The 7,105-nt window shown below is 44.3% G+C and overlaps 1 long non-coding RNA gene across 1 annotated transcript; it reads left to right on the top strand.

Moving 5' to 3' along the window:
- The first annotated feature begins 799 nt into the window (after window positions 1-799).
- On the top strand, window positions 800-5,129 carry LOC139001999 (uncharacterized). The gene is made up of 3 exons (XR_011470121.1): window positions 800-963; window positions 4,591-4,705; window positions 4,851-5,129. It is a non-coding gene; the product is annotated as an uncharacterized lncRNA (long non-coding RNA).
- The last annotated feature ends 1,976 nt before the right edge of the window (window positions 5,130-7,105 follow it).

Below are 7,105 nucleotides of genomic sequence, written 5' to 3'. Positions count from 1 at the left end.
TCAGGCAGCAGTGTTGGCTTCCCACTGCATTGACCCAGGGCAGGGTTAGACATCAGTGTTCATGAGCTACTTCTCCACACTTCCCTTAGTTTCAAATCAGTACAGTGCTTGCCACCAAATTGACACTCAACAAATTCCAGTTGAAAAGTTAAATGTCTTGATTTGGTTTAAAGAAATAACAGATTTTCATAACAGCTATACACAGAGGACCCACCCACCCCACACATATTCATACACACTCCTACAAATGTTTACATACATACACATGCAATACCTCATACAAGCTCACACATTCTAGGTTCACTTAAGTGCTGAGCCCGCTCAGCCAGCATTTATGGATTGACCGGTAGGCACTGTGCTGGTCTTGGAGATAAAAGGACAAAGAGGGCATGAGGGTGTGGGACCCCAGATGTCTACATCTATGGCAAACCAGCCAAGTGCACGGAAGGCTGCCACTACACAGAATGTGGTCTGTTGGGCCAGGATGGTGTTTCCTTCCTTCCTCCCTGTTATAATAATGTTATGGTCATAAGGAAACCCCTCTAATGTGTGGAAATAATTACTGTGTGAAATGATTAATGTGCGAAATGTTTGCTGTGTGAAGACCCCAATACTCTGTAACTTCCAAAATGTGGTGAATGCCCCACTATCTTAATGTGAATGCCCTAAGGCCTTAAAGCGTAAACACCTTGCTCCTAGCACAGGCACACCATCTGGCCCACACTGATAAGACACAAGTTGTTTACCACTGGCTATATAAGCAACAGATTTTCTTCAGTGGACGTCTCCTGCCTGATGAGAGGAGGACTCCACGTCACTCCTTGAGATGAGCCCCTGATTGACTGCCCTGGTGTGTGAGCCTGAACCAACTGCGGCCTCCTGTCTGTCTCCGTCTTCATCGTCCGTCTTTCGGTGTGCGTCGCCGGGTGGCCTTTGCTGGAGCCTAGGACCCACTAGGAATAGGTAAATAAACCTCGTGTGATTGCATACTAATTCTGTCTTGTGTGTTTATGTGTTCCGGTTCGGCTCAGCTGTCTAGACATTGAAGTATCAGGGGATAGGCCATTATTGCTGACTTCTGGTCACCTGCGTTTGTCCACTAAGTCTAGACAGATAATTAATTAATTGGAGCATAATTGGGACACTCCCCACCATGGGGAAAGAATTTGGTAAGATGAAGAGGCAGACACACTGTGTTCAAGACATGTTCTGACAGGTCCTAAGAAGCAGAGAAAGGCTGAGCAGACGTCACAGATTGGAGGAAACGAAGAGGCACAACAGATACAAGGTGGGGTCCTGGGCAGGAAAGTGGATGTTTATTTTCTAACATTTTTCTACTCCCTGTGGACAAAGGGCAAAATTAACACAAGGCTGATTAGGATCATATCAATGTTAGTTTTCTGATTGAGACCATCGTACTCATGCTATGTGAGATATCAACATTAAGGGCAGCTGGGTGAAAAGTATTATTTTGCAACTTCTTTATTAAGTCTAAAATTATCTCAAACTAAAAGATTTTTGAAAAAAAAAAAAAAACCAGACTTGGCTGACAGGCTGTCCTCTTAGCAAGTTTACTTTCCAATTAATTCCTTTAGAAAGGCCTCAAGCCCTCACAGTACAAGGAGGGGCTGGGCCAGGTCAGGGCCTGATTCTTGTTTGTGGAATAGCCTCCAGCTGTCCGCTAAAAGCAAGAAGGGGAAACGAGGGTTGAACCCTCGAGACAGCGGTGGTCAGAAATGGCTTCTCAGAAAAGACTCTGGAAGAGGGGAAAGGAATTCTGGGCCTGCAAGACCAGCACCTCCACATCCTTCCCACAACTCCTCCCAGTGCAACACCCACGCCTTGCCTGACTCTTCCTAGCCAGCCAGGGAGTGTGTGGACAGAGGCAGAGAGCTGGGAACAGAGCCACTCTTCAACCCGGGATCTCTGTGAGTTTGGCAGAACTACCTGTATCTTTGGACTCAGAGCTTGTTCCTTGGATATCAGTGCTATTAGTCTCTCCCTATCTCTCTCTGTCTCTCTCTTCCTGTCTCTCTCTGTCTCTGTCTCTCTCTCTATTGAAAGCTTTGATCCTCACACATGTCTTCTGATGTGCAGATCTCCCACTCTGCAGCCGGGCTTCACCTCTAATGTCACTGAAATGCGAAAATTAAACTGGAATGCATGGTTTTTCCTTTGGGCAGGATGCAAAGGTGATTTCCCGGGTTCCTGTCCAGGTGGATTCAAAGAAGGAAGCCACAGATAAAAGGTGGTATAGGAAAAGGTGGAAATTTATTGGGAAACAAGCACACACTCCCACGTGGATGGGGAGAGAGAGACCCACCAAGTCCCTCTTTCTTAGGTTTATAAAGGCAGCAGTTCTTTGTGTTCGAATATCCCCTCTGATTGGTCACTATAGCAGCTTTAGAACTCAAATCTCACGTGGGGTTCCCTTCTTTTTCTCCTTCTGTTTTTTCTACTCCTTGTAGCCTTCCTCTTTATTCTGTGAATGTGTGGCTTCCTCTCCCTTTATTCTGTAAATGTATACCCTTTGGCAGCTCCAAGACCCCTTATTCTGTGAATGTATCTCTTCTGGCAGCTCCCAGCTTCGCAGCCCTGGGTTTTGCCCCATGGGCCCCCTAATTCCTAAAACTCTCTAAACCTGCCTATTTTACCCCTAAAAACTCCTTTCATCAGCCCTTTCAAAGAGTAGAGATGCAGGCACAACAAGGCTCAGTCCTGGCTGCTTCTCTCTTCTAGCCAGTGTGGTGCTGAGCACTTAGAGGGGAAGGAGGAGGGCAGACCCTGCAACACTGAGTTGTTAAAATCATGGCAAACCCAATACGTGACCTGAACCCAGCCTTTTAATGTGCCTCTTAAATATGCATCATGGCCCTAATAAATGTAAATCAGTCTGGAAATGACTTTTCAACTGTTCATGATTGATTTATACTTTTTTTGAATTATTTCATTGAGGGGCCTAGATTTTAACCAAAGGCTTCAGAATCGTCTATGGGGCCAAGTCAAATCACTGTCAACCTGACGTCTTTGGTTTATGGTGGCATACCACAGGACCTTGCCTATAATTTAGAAGAAGCCATCGTGGCATAAATATCATATCTATCAATTACCTAAAGTTTAGTAGGACAGGTAGATATAACAGATGGCATAATACCTCAAGGGAAGAGAGTAATGCACCAACTAAAGAATTATAAAACTTTATAGATAGAAATCAGCAGTTTATTGCACTTAACCAAAGATGATTTGCAGAGTGACTGGGGTTGCTCCAAAATGATGACATGGCGTCAGCAAACGCAAAACTGCCTATGTGGTATAGGTAGAGGGTCCCACTGCACTTTATGCTGGCCACCTGCCCATGGGAAGCCCACTAAGGAGGCTGGCATGGTGGAGGGGTGGGAACCACCCAAGAACATGCAGCTGCGTAGCCTGCAGAAGGGTTAGTGGTGCCACAGCTGTGTCCTCGGGGCTCAGCAGCTGGGACGGCTTCAGACCATCGGGAGGGACCCCAGGCTGAAGAGACAGAGTGTGCAAAGGAGATGGGTGTCCTTTCAGGTTATCTTATGGGCTTTGAAATGATCTTTTCATACAAACACTCAAGTTGTATCAACCAAGCAAATTGTAAAAGAGCTGCTTTATACTTTATATTTTCAAAACCCTAGGACCTTTTGTCCCAATGAAATCTTAGCTGGAAGCCTAACATATAAATCAGATGAAAGAAGACTTCTTTAAACAGGGGTGAGGGCCCAGAAACCCACTCATATGGGCATCCTCTGTAACCTGTGAGGAAGGCATGTGCCGGAAGCCAGTTCCAGCATGTCAGCAGGGCTAAATCATCTGGAATTGGCTGAGGGCATTTCCCCAAACCTGAAAAGGCTGCATAAAATGATTGCTTGCTGCCAGACAGCTGAGGGCATTTCAATCTACATGTTATTGCCTCCTACTGGCCAAACACCTGAACAGCCGTAGGCAGTTTTTCCCCAATCTGACAATGGATTCTGTATAGTAGCCCTACCCTTTGATATGTATATCTACCTTGCTTTAGGACAAAGTGTGTTAATAAAGAGCTAGGAGTCCTGAGACAATGAGAACTTAGTTCCTTTAGCTAAGTCTTCTCTGTCTCCCCATAATGCCTTCCAAAATTATGTTTTGTCTCTGTGCTCTTATTTAATTTACACATAGCCCTTCTCCATATTCCTGAACCCTTCTGGATGCTGGATTAAGACCACCAGCAGGGATGCAGGACAGTTCCAAATCCCTGGATAGAAGAGGCAGTCCATATGCACCTGGCTCTGTTCATGTCTCCTGGGCAACCAGAACACTTCTGTCATTTGACAATTTTGTAATAAATGATAAACTCTCAGCAATGTTGTGGAGTGAGGTTATAACAACACTCCTGGAGGATATTGTAAGGATGTTTAGCCTGAAAAATATGATCCAGAAATGATATTACAAAGCTAAGTTCAATAGTTCATCTATCACACTCAATGCCTGCATTTTATATTCAGCATAGATCACGTGTCCATAATATCTCAGAATTTAATTTTGGGCTAACTCTTTTAGGTTTACTCATTCCTCTCTCCTCTTACTCAGGATCAGGCATGAGACCATCATCGAGGGATTTCTCTGTACAGCTGTTCCTCAGCCATAAGACAAGTTGGGATGCACCATCCCAAAACAACTCTCTGCCACCTCCTGGAAATCTCAGGTACTGTGGATAATACCTGGCGAGCAGGGCTTTGTGGATGTAAGTTGACTCCTGCAGCCCATCGAAAAAGTGTCTTCTCTCTTACCAGGCAGAAAAGTGTTGTCTGTGTGGCATGGACTGTTACCATTCTCCCCTTCTTCCACAGAAACAGAAATGTTATCTAAATACGTGATGGCTCCGCTAAATGCATTTCCAAGATGCCCTGCAGCCAGCCTGGCCATGAGGGAAACTAGGTGGAAAACATGCACTTCCTCCATTTCTGCAAGCTGGAGCATGGGTGTGTAGGAAGCCACCTCTGGCTTCAAGCACAGAAGAAAACCATACAGCTAGCAGAAAAGTGGGAAGGAGGGAGCTCTGGCCCCGTCTAGCTGCCATGGATGCCTACCTTTATTACAGGAGAGATAATAAACTTTTATGTATTTAAGCCCCTTGAACTCTGAGTATCCTCCTACAGTGGTCCAGCCCTTTTCCTCTTCCATCCACATTTCCACCATAGCCACTAGACTTCCCTCTAATCTGAGCTTCTGTGAACAGTCACCTCTTCTTGGGTCACAGCTAGAACTTAAGCAGCTATTCCTGAGTGACTGACTTCTGCTTCTGGACATAATGATAAAACAGGGATTGGATCTACCCTTCCACCTACATAACTAGAAAACCAGACAAATTAGAACACATTAGAACACAGATATCATAGAACAGTGATTCCTGAGAAAAGGGAACCAAATGAGGTGTATTACTTTGCTAGGATTATCATAACAAAGTACCATAGACTGGGTGGCTTAAGCAACTGATTTATTTTCTCATAGTTCTGGAATCTAAAAGCCTGAGATCAAGAAGTTGGCAGGTTAGTTTCTTCTGAGGCCTCTCCTCTTGGCTTGCAGATGGTTATCCTCTCTCAGTGCCTTCACGTGGCTTCCCTTTGTGTGTCTTCATCCTAAGCTCTTCTTCTTATAAGGACACCAGTCATATAGATTAGGGCCCACCTTAGTTACCTCATTCAACCTTAATAACCTCTTTAAAAGCCCTATACCAAATACAGTTGCATTCTGAGGTACTGGAGGTTAAGAATTCGACATATGAAAGGGGGAATAACATTGTAAGGTCTGGGGCTGGGAAAATAGGGTCTTTCCTGATCCCACCAGCTGAGTTGAACAAAACAACCCAGAACTGCCAAGCCACATCCTGCTGGACAATAGCTGCCATCCTGGGACCCACCAGAGCATCCTGTTGTGCTGATGGCCAATAAATAACCACCGGAGACTTCTCAAGATGGCCAGGGTGCAGCTGCACCAACTTCCCGCTCATCAATCACCCGCCACAAGCTACCTCAGATAAACCTGATTGGTCCAACAGCAGCATAAAAAATCTCTGCCAGGCATAGGTGGGTGTGACTCCCCCGGCCTGCACCCCCAGACTGTGGGACCTCACCCGAGAGCTTCCAATAAACGCAATATTTCGCTCTTACCCTGCTTGTCTTGGTCAATTTATTGGCTTTGGTCAGATTAAATCTTACATCTCAGATTAAACCTAACAAACATAAAGTGAGCTTAGCAAGTGCCCAGGTCTAGAGAGTTTCTAGGCTTCAGTACAAGGAAGGGGAACCCAACAGAACCTTTGGACTTATTGGGTTATGGAGACAGAGGACAAGGCAAGTAGAATTTGTGAGACAGAGTGGAGATGCACAGAATAAGAAAGCTCTGAAGATCTGCAGAGGGGCCCCTTAAACCCTCACTCGAGTACAAGGCTGCACAAGGATGTGAAGAAACAAACAAGCTGGGGGAAGAACCATCATTAGGGAGTGCATAAGTAATCCTCAGAACTGACATGGGACCAGGAGTGGCTTGTGCTCCACGAGCAAGAAAGAGTGACCTCCTTACAGAAAAAGCAGTTAGACCCCTCAGTAGGGTGTGGTCTCAGTAAGGAGACTAAATAAGCTCCAGAATAAATCTGTCTGACAAAATTCAAACACAAGTTTCAAAAAAAATTAAACTGATTCCAAGAAATTTAACTGCATCTAGAAGAAAGGCAAACCTATTTGAAAAGATGCAACAAACTCTACTACTCCATTTATAACAACGTAAATTCCTGTGACCCAATAAAAAATCATACAGAAATGTAGAAATATAGGATTGAATCAATAGAAAAGTCAATCAATAGAAACAGACCAACAGAGACACAGTTATAGAGTTAGTAGACAAAACATTAAAACTACTATCATAAATACAGGCCATAACTTTCAAAAGGTAGAGAAAACCATGAACATAATGGAAAAAGAACTAAAAGAATTGTAAAACACACAAATTTAACTTATAGAGATGAAAAATACAATATCTGAAATGAAAAATACCCTTTGTGCTCCTAACAGTAGATCAGGTGATTTATAGTAAAAGATTAATGAAC

This window comes from Myotis yumanensis, unplaced genomic scaffold, assembly GCF_028538775.1.
Source record: "Myotis yumanensis isolate MYYU_CA2020_CCGP unplaced genomic scaffold, mMyoYum1.0.hap1 SCAF_2, whole genome shotgun sequence".
Lineage (NCBI taxonomy): Eukaryota > Metazoa > Chordata > Mammalia > Chiroptera > Vespertilionidae > Myotis > Myotis yumanensis.
Note: the sequence above shows the minus strand (reverse complement) of the source record. Positions and strands in the feature narration are given on the sequence as shown.